General features: G+C 51.9%; 1 protein-coding gene across 1 annotated transcript in view; it reads left to right on the top strand.

Moving 5' to 3' along the window:
• The window catches only part of LOC148591242 (olfactory receptor 14A16-like), a 46314-nt gene that overhangs the window by 2665 nt on the left and 26484 nt on the right, over positions 1 to 17165 (top strand). The window lies entirely within an intron of this gene.

Raw genomic sequence — 17165 nt, 5'->3', positions numbered from 1 at the left:
GTCTCCATGGGGAGATGCCGGCTCCTCTCCATTTCCCAGTGCCAAAGGCACAGCGATGAAGTCTGCTCCAGCCCACGTCACATTCAGCCCTGGGGTCTGGATGCCGAGCAAGGAGGGAAGGGGCAGCCCCAGCAGCAGCCCCCTCCACACCAGGGCACGAGCCCCCTTGTGCCACACACACCCCTGGCTGCCTCCGTTCCCCCTGCCCAGCCCTGCTGCTACGGCCCCACAAGGAGCCTTGTCCCATTGCTGTGTCAGTTGCAGTCCCTTCCCTTGGGACGTGCAGCCATGGGCAGCCTCCTCTGATCCAAACCCTTTGCCATTGTGCAGCCTGGGGCACTGGGACCCTCAGCAGGGCCAGCTGATGGCTGACGGGTGCGTGTTCTTGCTCTGCCCATGCAGGTGGCCCTGGAGGCCCAAGAGGAGGAGGAGAAGCCCTCCTCCTGCAGCCCCACACCCGATGTTGAGCCAGGTACGTACCCGAATGGAGAGCCCCGCTGGGGACAGTGGCCTGTCCTGGCACAGGGGGTGGCACCGAGGCCGGCAGCAGGAACCGCTCGGGAGTTGTTGTGCCGAGGACAGAACCCCTTGGGAAGCCCTTGGTGGCAGGGACAGGCAGGTGCAGCCCTGCACCCCTGCAGCCCATTGCCCACAGCTCTGCTTCCCACCGCAGGCATCGCTGCCCTCCCGCACGTCGCGGCTCCCCGGCGATGGCGCTCACGGCTCAGGACGGCGCTTCGGGCTCTGCGCAGAGCGTTCTGCTGCCGCTGCATCACGGGGCAGCGAGAGGAGCAGCGAGCGGATGCATGTGCCAGACAGGTCCCCTGAGATGTGGGATGGAGCAGAGCCGAGAGACAGAGCGACAGACGCTGTGTCCTGGGGGCTACGGAGATGCTGCCCTGTTGTGTCCTACAGCACCCATGTGCCCAGAGAAACAATATTCGCCAACATCACCAACAGCCATCGCCTGCTTCGAATAAACTGCTTTGGTAGCTTTTTCTCCCCGTGTCAACTGGTGTCAGAAAATCTCCAGGGAGACAAGTGGGGCTGGGGGGCCATAAGGCCATGGGGTGACTCTTAACTCTGCACTGGTCTTGGTGGTTGGGGTGGGCAGCAGACCCAGTGAAATGGGGCTCCCCGTCACTGATACTGCTGGCACGTGTCTGTGGTTCTCAGAGTGGTTCTCACTGGTTCTCAGAGTGACGCCAGGGCTCTTGCAATAGCAGCAGATTAGGTGAAATACCACCTGGGGAGTGTTCCTCAGAGGCAGAAATTTTCAGCATTTCTACTGGGAATCTTGAGAAAAATGGATTCACAGTCACCTTGTGCAGAGTGAGGACAGCTCACCTGCCTGCTAGCCTTGATTCTGACATCATGTGCCCACATCTCTTTGAACTTCATGATGATCACCCTAAATAAGTTCCCCCCAAAAGAACCCAGCCCTTCCTAAGAGCAGACCAGTCCAGTTTCAAACCCTCCCATCTCCAACTTCTCTCCCTTTCTCAGGGCACTTGAGGGAGGTCTCCAAGCTCCACTTCTAGCCAAGAACATGCAGGGCTCTTTTCAGCTACCCATATGCACTTTCCAAACAGTATTTTTCATACTCTCAGTCTTGTAACAGGTGACAGGAAAATATTGGAATTAAAATTAGAACTTGGAGAGGCCCCAGCATCTCTGAGGGAGCTGCCTGGGCCTGGCAGCTCTCACAGAAACCTCGGGAGACCAGAGCCCATCAGAGCTGCAGAGGGAGGCTGAGCAGAGAGGATGAGGGCACCTGCAATGGCACCAGCTGTCCAGGACTCCATGACTGCATCCCACACCAGTTCTTCTCAGTTCCACCTGAGATTACCTCTCTATTCCACGTACTCCAAGATACATATCTGTATGTATTGCACAGACCACTTGGGATATCTGAATGCAGATCCTGGCAAGAGCTGAGGAAGCTTCAGGCCTGAACCTCAGTGTCCATCAGGCAGCAGGCTCCAAGCTCCCTTTTGTTGGGGGGACATTCCTTCTGTCTCCTGCTAAAGCATTTGTACCTGTTCTCCAAGGAGAAATTGCTTGGATAGAGAGTCACAGACCTCTAATGTCTTTCAGTACTACCTAGACCATAAAAGCAGGTGGACCCATGAAGGACAGAGACCCAGTTCAGACCCTGTAGGAAAATCTCACAAGATCCCTCCTGTTGGACAGGGATGGGAATTACTACAGACAAAGAGCCTGGCAATCACAGATTATTAATGGTGCTGCTCTCGTTACACCATGCTCACTCAGGCACTGGATTCATTTAGCAGCCTAAAAGATCTTGCTGGTCTCCCTGGTCCAATGGTAGCTGGCTGCAAGTCTCTACTCCTTGTCCATGTTCGCCAGAGAAGATCATGCTCACAGCAGCACAAATTCCTGGTGCTAAGTGCTCCATCTCCCTCCTCTTGATTAAGGAGCTGCCTTTCTCCAGGGCTGCAGAGCTCCGCAGGTGTCAGCCCCTCCACGGGGCACCCTCAGCAAACCCTCTCGTCCCCGCCGCTGCTGCTGGCCCCTCACTGCTCTGGCAGCAGCGACCTCAGCGCCAGCACCCGCCGTGAGCCTCCTGCTGGCCCAGCAGCTCCTCGGGCAGGGGGACCTCGCTCGCGCACAGCCCAGCGTGGGCTGCTGCCGCCGCAGGCTGCAGGGACACCAGGTTCCTCGGCAGAGCCGCCCCGGCCAGGAAGGGGCTGCTGACGTCACAACCAGCTGCGCGGCCTGGCCTATCAGGGGCTGCGGCAGCAGTGACGTCACCAGCCGACACCCACGCGTCAGCACAGAGCCAGCCCTGCAGAGAGCAGGGGCCTCCCGGCAGCGTCCCCGCAATGGCCTCCGTGTCCCTGCCCGCTGCTGAGACACCCCTGGCCTCACAGGCAGCGCCTGCTGCTGCCCCGGCAGCTCCGCGCACACAAGGGACCTCCCCGCGTGTCTGCACCAGACCCCGCTGCCGGCCGCGCTGCTGCTGGGACAGGAGCGGCCTCAGAGCCCGTCCCCAGCCATGGGCCAGCGCTGGCCTCGCAGCTGCTCTGCCAGCAGGGACCTCCCAAGCAACTGCCCAGCCAGGCGCCTCTTGCTGGCCTGCCCGGGACTCAGCAAAGAGCAGAGCTCACGGTCACCCTCACAGACATGGATGGACCTGCTAATGCCTGGTGCTGTCCAGTCAGGAGCACAGACAAAGTGACCCCCCTGCCAAGCAGGAGCAGTGCCATGTGCCTGCTGCTGGCCTCCCAGGTGCTTGCAACACTGAATTGACCATCATCTGACTAGATGATCTCCAAATGTCCCCTGCAACCTGAGAAAGGTGCCCTCTCTCACTCAAGCCTCCTTGAAGCCTGTCTACCCCCCTGCAGACTGCTGGCAGAGCAGCCCCTGAGGCCAAAGGTTGCTGCTAGGCGGAACATTCACTGAAGATCACAACGATGCAAACCAGTTCTGTAGAGCAAAACCTGGGGGTCCACGTGGACTACTGCCTGGCTATGAACCAGCAATGTGCCCTTGCCGCCAAGAAAGCCAATGGTCTCTTGGGATGCAATAGGAAGACTGTTGCCAGGAGGTCAAGGGAGTTGATCCTGCCTCTCTACTAGGTCCTGGGGAGACCACCCCTTGAGTCCTGTGTCCAGCGCTGGGCTCCCCATTTCAGGAGGAACAAGGAGCTACTGGAGAGCGCCCAGCATAGGTCTACAAAGTTGATCAGCGAGCTGGAACATCTCTCCTATGAGGAGAAGGTGAGAGAACTGAGCCTGTTTTAGCCTGGAGAAGAGAAGGCTGAGAGGGGATCTTAAATGGGTGTGCAAATACCTGAAGAGAGGATGCCAAGAGCAGAAGAGGATGACCCAGACTCTTTACAGCAGTGACCAGTGACAGCACAAAAGGCATACTGTAGCACAGGATGTTCTGCCTAAATTTGAGGAAAAGCATCTTCACTGTGAAAGTGACAGAGCACTGGCATGGGTTGCCCAGAAAGGTTATGCAGTCTCCTTCTCTGCAGATATTCCAGACCTGCCTGGACAGGATCCTGTGCATCGTGCTGTAGGTGAAACTGCTTGACCAAGGGGTTTGAACTAGATCATCTGCAAAGCTCCTTCCAACCTCAACCATTCTGTGATTCTATAAATGGTCTCCACTGGAATACATCAGCTTTTGAGCTGTAGGGATCTGCCTGTCCCTCAGCTTTATTGTGAGTGGTGCTCTAGTAGGATAGAAGGCATCCAGGGTCATTAGAGATGACCAAGGGAATTCCTGACCTGGCCTCCCGCTGAAGCTCTATCTCCAGTGATTCCATTAGGACCTTTAGGCCAGGAGCTTGCAAGCAAACCATGTGCATGCTTAGCCTGGTAAGGGGAATCCCACCTGCCATGTGTTTGTGGAGTTCATGAGTTAGCTGAATCCTTCTCCAAACCTGGCTCTTCTGAACAGACATGTGGAGTACCAATAAGCCATCTGAATAAGTCATCCGAATCATATATGCACCATGTATCAACAAGCTCCCTTCTTATCCCTGTCTGGGTGTCCTGCCTAGTTAAGAGATGTGAATCAGGACTTCCCGTGGGACATTTCTAACTTTGGTAGATAATCATTATCTGATGAAATAAATTGCAACATTGGAATCTGTATCCTTGTAGTCTTTAGAGAAGGAAAACAGGTTACTCTACTTGACGGAACATATCCCAGAAGGAGGAATCCCAAGGGATAGAGTAATTCATGAATTCAGCTGGGCTGCAGCTCGTGGCAGCCTGGCAGCACTGCCCAGAGACAGCCGAGTGCAGGAGCAGCTCCTGTGCCAAGAGCAGCAGGGCTGCGGGCACTGCCTGCTGCTGCGGACAGCGGAGGAGACAGGACAGAGAGGTGAAAGGCAGCGTGGAGTGGGAGGACAGAGGAGAGCTCATGGTGGGAGCAATCTGTGACACGGTAAGTCTCTGTCTGCAGGGTAATGCTGCTGAGGTTTCTGGAGGGGTCTGCAGCACCCCTCCAGCTGATGACTTTCTTTTTTGAGGATTGTTCTCCCTGCTTCTACTTTGCATACACGTCGATGCTTCAGAACAGAAATTCCCTGTCCCAACATCACAAGGTCAGGGCATCATGGCTACTTCTTCTGGAGCTGGTACAAGACAGTGAAGGCAATGTGGGCACATAGGTTCTTCAGAGCACTGTTCTTCAGAGCAGTGTCCATGCGCCCCAGGGTGCTGTGTGCCCGGGGCAGTGATTCCGTGAGGATCAGCACTCAGCCTGCCAGGGCGCTGCAGGGAGAAGCTCTGGGTGGGAGGAGAGATCCCCCCGGGCAGGTTCATTCTCCTGCTGAGAGGCTGCTGTGTGGGGTCAGGGCTGCTCACAGCTCAGCCTCACCCACACCACATATCTGGAAGGGGCTTTTCAATAGAACACTCTTGGGAAGCTTCTGTGAAAGGGAAGGGAATATCCAGAGGCTAGGATTTTGTTTTGTATCTTTGACAAGGCAGCAAATGAATGGGACATTTTAGCTTTAGATGCCTGAAGGAGAGTTCTGCAGTGCTGCTCTGAGGGATCAATAGGTCTGTGAGGACCCCAGAATATTCCTCCAACTGCCTTTTCACCTGTGGGCAGCAGCAATATCCCCTTTGCAGCTCTCCTCATTCTCATTGTGCTTAGTCTCACTCTGCTCTCAAGGGGAAGGGCTCCAGGGCATTTCTGACCTCCTCTGCAGTCAGATTTCCAGAACAGCAGAGCTGCCTCTCTCCTGCCATGTGCCCATTTCCCATTGCAAGGAGCAGGGTCTGAGAACCACTGCCCTGGATGGACACACTGTCTGGGAGGTGCAACCTGGGGACGGTGCTGCTCTGTCTCTCTGCCCTCCCTTGGCAGCAGTCACAGTGTTTCTCCTCGTTTCCCTGCCTCTCCTTTCTGCTCTTGTCCTGGCAGTCAGCTGGGGCTTCAGCTACAAATTCAGATACTCACCCTGAGGTCCTGCCATGGAGGTGTCTGAAGAGCTACAATGTGCCCAGGGTGCTGGGCAGCGTCATTGGAGGGGCTGCAAAGGGGTTGACTCTCCCTTTAGGAGACCCTATGACTGTCAGGACACGTGACTGTCTCTGTTGTGCTGGGTTTGTGAGGTGCCCTCCAGAAGAGGATTCAGTGCACAGAGTGCTTGCTGTGTCAGTAGCAGTGTCCTGTTCTCTCCATCACGTATCCACCTTAACCTTAGAGGGAGCGCAGTGATAAATGAGTGCTTTGAAACAGTCTTCTATGATCTCAACAGAGTTCAGGTTTTTCTGCAGGAACAAGGCAGATGGACTCAACGGCACTCCACACTGCTCCCTAAGCAGTAGAGACCCCATTCCATCTCCAGTCTGCTTAACATTCACATTTTCAGAAATAGAGACATCTGTCTTTATTTGCATGTAAATAAAGACATGCAAAGAACCTGACCAGATATGTTGACAGAATCTAAAAATTTCCAAAATAAGTAATTCTAAAACAAAATGCTAAAACCCCCTGCTGCACCCCAAACTCCTTGGAATTGTATGTGGGAATATTAAAAGATCCTTTATCTTAAAGGTGGATGTCCTGTGACATCAACTCCGAAAAGGAGAGATATCAAGAACCAGTCCTTTATACACATTGACGTAGAGTAACTCGGGCTGCGACTCCACCCAGAACACTCAGCTGGAGCATAGACTGAGGAGATGACTGAAGGTGATAGTGAAAAGAAGAAATTACTGAGAGTTGGGACGGGGTCGAGAAGCATTTCTGTGAAAAATGGAAAGTTTATTTCAGAGAAAATTTTTCTAAGCCTTTATTGCCTTTTCTTCCCTACACAATTTTCCTGAACCCAATAGAACAGATGTCCAACAGCAGCTCCCTCAATGTGTTCCTCCTCCTGCCATTCTCAGACACACGGGAGCTGCAGCTCTTGCACTTCTCGCTCTTCCTGGCCATCTACCTGGCTGCCCTCCTGGCCAACGGCCTCATCATCACAGCCGTAGCCTGCGACCACCGCCTCCACACCCCCATGTACTTCTTCCTCCTCAACCTCTCCCTCCTCGATTTTGGCTCCATCTCCACAACTATCCCCAAATCCATGCACAATTCCCTGATGGACACCAGAGCCATTTCCTACTTGGGATGTGTTGAGCAGGTCTTAAGTTTTACTATTTTCATATCAACTGAGTATTATCTCCTCACAGTCATGGCCTATGACCGCTATGTTGCCATCTGCAGACCCTTGCACTACAGGACCATCGTGGACAGCAGAGCTTGTGTCAGAATGGCAGCAGCTGCCTGGGCCGGTGGTTTCCTCACTGCTCTCCTGCACACTGGGAACACATTTTCCATTCCGCTCTGCCAAGGCAATGTGGTGGATCAGTTCTTCTGTGAGATCCCCCAGATCCTCAAGCTCTCCTGCTCAGATTCCTACCTCAGGGAAGCTGGGATTATTGTGCTTAGTACCTGTTTAGTCTTTGGGTGTTTCACTTTCATTGTGGTTTCCTACGTGCAGATCTTCAGAGCTGTGCTGAGGATCCCCTCTGAGCAGGGCCGGCACAAAGCCTTTTCCATGTGCCTCCCGCATCTGGCCGTGGTCTCCTTGTTTGTCATTACTATATTGTTTGCCTACCTGAAGCCCCCCTCCATCTCCTCCCCACTTCTAGATATGGTTGTGTCCATTCTGTACTCGGTGGTGCCTCCAGCCCTGAATCCCGTCATCTACAGCATGAGGAACAAGGAGCTCAAGGAGGCACTGAAGAAACTCGTCCAGTGGGTACAAGGTCAATGATAACAACTATTTCATTCACTCACCAGGATATCTGTCATCAAGGCTGTATTTTATGCATTTCCTTTTTAAATTCTCTCCTTTACATCCATTTTAAACCAATAAATACTAAAATAAAGATACCTAGTTTTTGTCACATCTGCACAGGAATCTCTCATTTAGCACTTAAACACAGACCATGATAAAGCAGGAAGCCAGGCTTCCCCCTTCACTAGCAGAGAGGGGGGATTCTCTGAGCCGCTTCTTTGAGCTCCCTTGGATGTGCCCAGTGCAGGGAGGAGAGTTTCCCTCTGCAGCGTCTTTTCCAGCACCGACACCAAGGGACCTCTGGGGTACAGAGTCACGGCGGGACAAGGGCAGGTGGGTTGAGACCAGGGGTCCAGTGTTGTTTAGGAGATCTCAGCTCTCATGCCTATGGTTAGAGTGTGATCTCAAATCTCTCTAATATAACAGAAATGGCAACCAAGCGCCACCACAGGTTTCCATGGTTCCATGCAAAGCTCCAACACACAAAACTGAAGATGAGTGAATTGAAGGAAAGTCTAGAGGCAGCCTTCCCGTGGCAGTTCAGGTGGGAGTCAATTGCCTGGTGACACCAGGTGACATCTGAAGAGACAGGGTTGTCCCAGGCACGGGCTAGTGCCTATTGCTCTGATAGAGCAAATGTGATACTCACATCTTTCTAGAATGCCTGGTCAGGGCCCGGTGGGCCTCTTCCTTGGCCATCTGAAATAGCACTAGATGATCACTAGCGTTAGAGCCACACTCACTAGGAAGCTGAGACACATGGAGATGTTGACAATGTAAACCGTGACTGTAATTCATTTCAGACACTTGATTCAGTGACACTGAATAGGCCTGCAAGGCCATGATACATGCCTGGGATTTCTAGCACATCTGCATGGGCAGGAGCTATGAGGAAACTCTGCCTTTCTTTAGTAGTTGCTAGGAAAAGACCCCAGGTTCTCCTACTTGTGCTCAGACATTTGCACAGAGTCTACTGGGGGCCTGGAGCCAGCTGTGTCCCCCAGGGAGTAGTATTGGGTCCAATCCTATTCAACTTCTCCATCAGTAACCTGGAAGAAGGAACAGAGTGCACTCCCAGCAAATTTTGTGATGATACAAATGCGGGAGGCTTGGCTGATATACCAGAGGGCTGTGCAGCCATGTTCCTGTGTTAGGGAAAGAGGACTGGATTCAGCTGCCGCTTGTTGATGCCCCTGCCCAGAGACACCCTGGAGAGGGTGAGTGCTCAGGAGGGATCTGCTGAGGACAGTCCCACTCATTACAGAGCTGGGACAGGCGCCCATCCTGGTGGAAAGGGCTATGGAGCCACCATGGAGCACAGGAGACCTCCAGGGGCAGAACATGCCTGGAGTGGGGGTGAGTGCTGTGCTGGGAGAGGGGCTGCCCAGAGGGGCTGCAGGAATAATTCATGTATTCAAGACATAGAAAATACGGGAGCGATGACAGAGGTTTCCTTTACAGTCAAATGGAGAGAGCAGTGGACACTAAAAGGCAAGGGCAGATAAACAGTTCTCCAAAGCAGGTTGAGAAAGTTCCTGAAGATTTCCACTCTTTCATTGCTGGAAAATATTCAAAACAGTCCTTCATCTTTGCAGGCAGAGCTCAAGTATCTGAGCACCAGCACCTAGTGGGACTTGGAGATGTCCCAGTGTCTCTGAGTGACCTGCGTGGGCCTGAGAGCTCTCACAGGGACCTGCGGGAGAGCAGAGCCCTTCAGAGCGGCAGAGGGAGGCTGGGGACAGGGGACCACGGCACCTGGAATGGCACCAGCTGTGCAGGACTCTGGGACTGCAGCCCACCCACTTCTGAAAATCACTTCCCTTTTCAAGAACAAATGATCATGCCCAAGTCTAGTGTACTAAAACACAACAACGAATAAAGGCGGAAAATTATAACAAATGATTTTTTGCTTTAATTCTTTCTCTTACTTTCTTTCTAGATTTGTTTTTAAAAAAATTTTCTAAACCTTTCTGTTACCATCAGGCCTATACCCTTAAGGTTTCCTTGTCCCACTCAGAGCCCAGCGCTCAGAAAAGCCCCCTGCCCACAGCTGTCCCTGCCACCCCTCACTCTCTGCACAGAGCACGTCGCACTCGGAGGTGTCATCCTCTCTCGACTGGTGCAGGAAGTTGGGGACCAGCTTCAAGGAAATGCTCTGTTTTGGCAGGGCCAACTTTGCACAAACTCAATCTATCCAGTTACATCAACGCCCAGGGCCAGGAATAAATGAACCTTCCCCAGAAGAGCTCTCAACTCTTCCCTCATCCTGGCTCCCCTTCCACACCATCTTTGTGCTCCCCGTGTTGGTGCCATCCCCTCTGCCTGCCTCTCCCTTCAGCCCCACTGCTCACCTCGTTCCCGCTCTCCTGCAAGCCTGAGAGCCCGTCTGTGGGCTGGGAGCAGGCGTTCGCCTGCCGCTCCTTGTCCATGTTCAGGATCCTCTCGTGGGGACCTGACAGTGGCACCAAGGGGAGCTGTTCCCTCCTGATGGAGCTGCTGTCCCCAGAGTGGGGAGCCTGGCGTCTTTGTCCCCAACAAAGGCATGGTCACCATGGGGCCCGTCCCCTCACAACGGCCTTATGGACATGATGGCACTGCCATCACAAAGCCCTGGTGGTTTCCATGGGGACGTTATTCCAATGCTCTGGTGGAGACCACCGAGACCCTATCACAATGCCTTTGTGGGGACTATGGAGATGCCATCATGATGCCTTGGTGGAGACCATGGAGAAAGACACCATCACAATGTCTTGGTGAAGATCATGGGGACCTCATCATTATTGCTTTTTTCAAGGTGTATAGCAGAGATCTTCACAAGGCCATAGCTGTTGCTCTGCCCACTAATCCTCATACCAACAATCCTGACTGGCTCTCTGTTCATCCCTAAGCCTGGCTCCCTGCATCCCACTGCTCTCTCACCTGCACCTTTCCCTATCATTTCAGGCTATCACCTTCTCTCTCTTGCTGGAGTCTTCTTCTCCTCTGACTCACTCCCAATTTAAGGCTGTCCTCACCAGCTTGGCCAGCTGGTTAATGACCATCATGTTGGCAGATGGGAGGAGTCTCCTTCCAAACGAAATGTCACACCTGGTAGCTTTGCTGCCTTGCTGTGTGCTCAGCTCCAGATCTTCCTTCAAATCCTGCTAAATAAGAAAAAGTAAAGTAAAAAAAAATCTTTGCTCATTGTCATCTCCATTTTCAGCTTGTAATAAGCTGGTGTGAGTGTACAATAAAGCAATATGAATTATGATATCTGAAATGCAGAATTAAACCATGAATTCTTAGGACGTTTCCCCTTGTTACATGAGTGCATGCCCAGATGTGCAGGGATGCTGCTGCTGGAGGCAGGTTCTGTGCATCACTGTGCCACAGCAAAGGCCACCCCAAGGACACTGGGTGAAGACTCCAAAGCCCATGGAGAGATCAGCAGGTTGTGAGGAAGCTCCAAAAGTGCCTTTGCCCACTCTGCCTGTTGACAGCACCAGTAGTACCTTTGCTGGGCCTGTCTGGCCAATAAGCACAAGAAAGGAGATACTCAAGGGCAGCCAGGCACCCAAAGACCATGCGAGTGCCGTAGGGACCATGGGTGTATGTATGCAGGTGCTGTAGGTGGGCACATGGAGCACTTGTGACTGTCACACCTGCCTAGCCTGAGGGACAGGGCAGGATGGCAGATTTCTTGAAGCAATCTCTAGAAAAGTGAAGGTGCCACTGAAGAAGTCCCTGTTCATATAATCTAGTGGGGTGAGCAGGAATTCAGGGGAGGGGAGCTAGAAGGGTTTGAGAGTTCAGAGACTGGAGCACAGAGCTTGGAGTGATGTGCCTCTTCTTTTTGCAGCATTCTGCATGTAGGTGGGACAGTTCTGCACGTAGGTGGGACAATTTCCCTGCAGTCAGTGCTGGAATTGATTGGTTAGGGTAGAGATAGGAAACTCAGCATAGCCTGGGGCGCTTGCCCAGCAAGCACTGCAGTGGGGCATGGTTTTCCTGCAGGTGCCCTACTGTATCTGCTAGAGACATTTGGTTGTGCTGGACACCCCAGGCATCTGGCAAGGCCCTGCCAGCATTTTTCTGTGCCATTAGATCAAATAGCTGCATTGAATTACCAGAACTGCTGCTTTATGCCAGAATCTTTCTATGCCTCATCTTCATAGTTAATGGGGCTCCTGTTTTATTTAGGATCTGGGGTCATTTCAGACGGGCAAGGCAATTCTCCTGAGGCCTCCACCCTGATGCTCCAGGATGATGCAGGTCTCTGAGGAGCTGCATCAGAGCAAGTGGGCACTGGCACATGCCTTGGACCTCCTCAGTCTTTTCAACTGTCCCCAGGTGTTTGTGCAGGAGCCACTGACTCCCATCCTCCATCTCCAGTGACTGCAATTGCAGCTTAGACAAGGAGCTCTCTTGCAGACCTCTATGTTGTGCTCACTTCAGTTTTGAAAGGGGAATCCCTTGACCTGCCTGTGGAGTTTGCAGGATTTTTCTGAATCCCACTTCATGCCAGGGACTTCTAGACCAGCATGAGATGGGCAGACTGACACATCTGAGTCGATCCCTGAACCATGTGTTGAGGAGCTCCCTTCTTGTTCTAACTAGGTGTCCTGCCTAGGTCAGAGATGAGAATTGGGTGTTCCACAGGAGCACTTTTCCATCTCTCATAGATAGTGATCCTCTGATGAAAGACCTTGCAATGTTGGAAATAGTGGCTCTCCACTCAATGGGAAGAGACAACGGGTGATTACTTCAGTCTATTCCAGTGAACATTTCCCAGGAGGAGGGGGCACAAGGGACAGAGAAATTGGTGAGTTCAGCTGGGCCTCTGCTCCTGAGCGGAGCACACACCACACCTCAGCAATATTTCTCAGTGAGATGGGCACCTCCATCTGCTCCTTTCTCTGCCCCAGGCTTTATGCACTTGTGCATGTTTCCATTGCAGAGCTTCAGCTGTGGTGCCAAGAACAGGTTGGTGATGGTGAAACTTGTTCTACCAAGGGCCAAGGACACAGCGTTTCTGGTGCCTGTACTTCAGAGCACGGGCATGCTGTCATGGAGAGCAGGTGGCAACATGATGGTGAGAGAGGGGTCCCACTAAGAGAGCAAAGCCTGAAGAGCCCAGGGCCGGGGGGAAACAGAGTTAGGTTGCCCAGCCTTGGCAGGAGAGGGTTTTGCTGCCTGAGCTCCCTCTGCAGCACCTTGGCACCTGGGACAGAGCTGAATTGACCTCCCTGAAGGACAACGCACCAGGGAAGAAGGTCCTGGCTTGGACTGCCATCCAGAGACCCTGTGAACAACACTAACATTGCCTTTGCTCCTGTCATCCAATGGTGGAAAGAGGTCTCTGCTCTAGTAGCCTCATCCGTAAAATCTTGTAGCTCTCCTTCTCTGGAAACTCTTCACACCCTTACATGAGGGAAATGGGCTAACGATGACCTCCGTGTGGTAAATCACAGCCTGCCCAGGTCCAGGGGCTTCTTCAGTGGCACCTTGTCCTTCCTGGAGAGAGGTTCACCCGAGTTGCCCAAGTTGCCATTAATCACCCCTAGGAGCCAAATCCCTCTGCTGCTTCCCCCAGGCCTTGGGCATTCCAGAGTTTCCTCTCTTTGTGGGAGCCTCCTTTGAGCATAGTCCTGACAAGTGCTCTCTACACAAGCGAGTCGCTGTTTTCAAGTGGGGCCATTGCACACACGGTGTCCTTGGCTCTTGGTAAAAGGTTTCTCCATTGCAGATATCTTCTTTGTGCCACGGTTGAGGCTCTCCAACCCCAATATCGCACACAACTGCATGCAGCCTGGGGCACAGAGGAGGGCAGATGGAGAGGCACAAGCTGTCACTGCACGGAAACACGGTTAGAATAATGGAGATGCTTTGAGACCACTCACATGACAAGAGGGCTGTGATGGCAGAGGACAAGCTCCGCAGGAAGAAAGGTTAGGGGGGAAGAGCAGGATGGGGTGGATGTCCTTGATGTGAAGGGACAGCTCAGATGGAAGGTCCTGCCCTTAGGACAGACCAACCCTTGCAGTGATATGGGCTGGGCAATGTCCGGCTGGGCAGCAGCTCTTTGGAGAAGGACCTTTGTGAGCAGCAAGCTGCATGTGAGCCAGCAACATGCTCTGGAGGCCACAGTGTCCTGGACTGCAAGAACAGGAGTCCCCTACTCTGTACTTGTTAGAGTGCCTCTAGCTACTGCATCCAATTGGGGCTCGCTGTAGAAGAACTCTGATCATCACATGAAGTGAGTTCAGTGTCAGGCCCCCAAGGTGTTTGGAGGCTCGAGTATCACTTGCCCCACCCTGTGAGGAGAGGGTTTGTGTTTGTTCAGTGCAAAGAAGTTAAGGCTTCTACCGATGTTTTTTTTACCCTTTATTTTTCTTTTTTGCCTATGGGTCAGTACCTGACCTGGCCTCCCCAGAGTCAGGCCCTTCTGCTGGGGTGAGGTTGCTTTTTCAGGCCTGGGCAGCACATGGCCTGCATGGAGAAGCTGAAGGCCATGAGCTTCTTTAGCCTGCTCAAGTGTTACAGCTAATGGGAAGAGAGCAGGAGCCTGTGACTGCCTGCAGGGTGGTTTCAGGGATGATGGAAGTTGTTCTGGTAGTGGGAAAGAAACTGAGAAGGGGAAAGCGCCACAAACTGCCGCCTGAGGTACAGACTTGACTTGAAGAAAAGAGAAATGTCACTTAAGAGCAGTGATGTGGTGCATCATGTCACCTGGAGGGGACCTGAGATCAAGCCTTGCCTTTGTGTTTCAAACAACAGTCACTAAGGACAGAGAGACATGAGAAAAGATGGAGAGATGCTGGGGTGAGAACAAGGTGGGGAAGCAGCTTGATGTCTACAGGCTGCAGGGAAACAGGCACAGGCATGGGAAAGAGAGCCCAAGGGAGAGACAGCTGAGGGTGGTGCCAAAACCTTCTCAAGAACTAGGTCTATGTCCTCTTGGCCATGGCTGGTGTCTCTGCCATTGAGGCCTAGAAGAAGAAACTTCTTCCTTCTGGCAACAGGGCCTCCTTGCCTGCTTTCCCCCAGGGACACAAGAGGTCCTGGATCAGTGTCCTGCCCTAGGCCTTGAACACCCCCACCTATCCACTGCTCCAACCAAAAGTCTTGGGCAAAGCATGACGGAAAGGATCCCCCTGCTTAGGGCCTGGTTCTCTGTTTGGTCAATCTGCTTGAAAACACACATGTAGGGTTAACTTGGCATCAGAGGAACCTGCACTTTGCATTTTTCCTATGTTTAATCGTGGCTTCCAACTCTCTTCTCTAATCAGCCCCTGGGGAGGCTTTGCTTGGTAATGAACCACAGTGGGACCCATTAACTCTCCAAGAAACTTGGGGATGTGCCTCTGACTTGAACTTCTTGAGAAGTTTCTTCAGTCTCCTCTCAGCATCAGAGGTTCATGAGTTCAGCACCAACTACTCCCAAAGGGTCAGTCAAATGCAAAACCCCTGAGGAGCCATGATTCTTGCCATAATTTTCTTCAGTTTTCAAATCTTCTCTAGCTAATTGGAAAGCAGTGTATTAACATTAGACTGATTACAATGAGCACCTGGAAAAGAAAGATAGATATATTTTTTTGAGCTTTCTTTATTGTTCCATGTTCTGAATCAGCCATACGCACTTTCTCCACTTCCTAGAGTGTCTTCCAGTGAAGTCTGGACATGTGTGAAAAGTAATGTTTTTGAGGAGAGACCTGTATGAAGAACCTTCTTGTTCAGCTCCCCAGCCCTGCCACTTCTCTCATCAGCCACTGGGGACTTGGATCACTCTGGCTAAAATCAAACTGTTTTTCTCACTCCAGTAGCTGAATGTTATAGCTCATGTGCACCAATTCCCACCTGAACTAGCTGCAAACATGTAAAAGTATTAAGTATGATAAAACAAAATAACCTGGATCCTATGTCAATAGGAAACAAAATCCAAACCTCAACAGTAGGTTGAATTCCGAGTTGCCTCGAAGTTGCTCCACAGCCTACAAGGAATAACCTTCCTTGAACCTCTTTTCACAAACAGTTAGTAAAGGCTGGATAGACACACGGTGAAGGAGCTGGTTAAGAGACAACAAGAGTCTCCTGAAAGACTCCCTGAATCTCAAAGCAGCAAGGGAAGAGTTGAGAGGTGTCTGAAAAATAAAGGCCAGGGCGAGAAGGAATACTCAAACCATGGAAAGTGCAGATGTGCAGATCATCTGAATCAAAGCTGACTTTCAAAGTGATAAGTGTCAGACCCCATCCATGTAGTTGCCTCTGTCAAATGCAGTTGTCTGGAATTCCCTTTCTAGTCAATGCAGGGGAATAAATTGATTTCAGCACCACAGGGGAACACAACTGCCCCAGGGAATCTCCAGCAGCACCAGCCTCTCTATGTGATCAAATTGAATCCAACCCCTACAGCAGATTTTAGTCATAAGTCAGAACGTTCTCATAGAATAAGAAAAATTATCCCTTCCAAAACTTTGGGCCATTTTTAACATTATGAAATACATTTTCATTCTTCTTATTTGGCAGCACTATGTTGGTGCAAAACATTGACCATGGCAATGAAGTAAGGCAGGAAGCAGATTCCTAGATAAAGTTCTCAGGAGGATTTGTGCTAAGGGCACCTTTGCTCTTTTCTGGACTATCATCTCTCTCTTAAGTAGCACAGTGCATGAAACCCTGCTGAGGAAGTGAAGAACAGCGAGCCTGCTTTGGTGCCTCCAGGAGGAAGACTGTCTTCTGCCACAGACTGTCCTCCATCCCACTTCTACCCAAAGAGCAGCCCACAGCAGTTGTCGTGGAGCTGAGGCTCACCCTCATCTCAGCCTGTGCTCAGACTTTGTGCTCTTTCATCCCACAGGACTTTGATCCTGTCTTACCAAATGCCAAACCCCCAAACCAAGCCCCAACCCCAGGCGATCCCACAGGTCTGCCCAGGGCCCACACTTGCCAGGGCAGGGACAGAGAAGTGACCTCTCCAGTTGCCCCTTTCAGACATTTCTCAGGCTTCACTTTGATGGTGAAGGTTGACTGAAGCCAAGCAGGGCTGCACTTGCTAGAATCCCAGTCCCATTCAGCCATGAGCCCACATTTTCCTTCTTCATTCTTTTACTCTCACTGAAGCAGGAGCAAGGAGATTTGGCTTTCCCCAAACCATCCTTACTTTGCTGGACAATATTTCTGACTTCCTCCTTTGCAGCCCCTCCCTTCTTCCCCTTTCCACATGCTGCCTTACTGACTTGAAGGCCACATGCCAGTTCCCTCTTTAGTCAAGCTGGGCTCCAGTGATGTTCCCTAATTTTAACAACTGTTTGTATGGAGCATTCTTCTTCTTGACAGATGCTTACTTAATGGCTGCCTTTCCTGAGGTCCTCCACCCTTCAGAGCTGCTTGGAGC

The sequence above is a fragment of the Tinamus guttatus genome, unplaced genomic scaffold (assembly GCF_059628265.1).
Source record: "Tinamus guttatus ecotype Peru unplaced genomic scaffold, ASM5962826v1 Tinamus_guttatus_pri_ptg000903l, whole genome shotgun sequence".
NCBI lineage: Eukaryota > Metazoa > Chordata > Aves > Tinamiformes > Tinamidae > Tinamus > Tinamus guttatus.
This window is presented reverse-complemented; position numbering and strand designations above follow the sequence as displayed.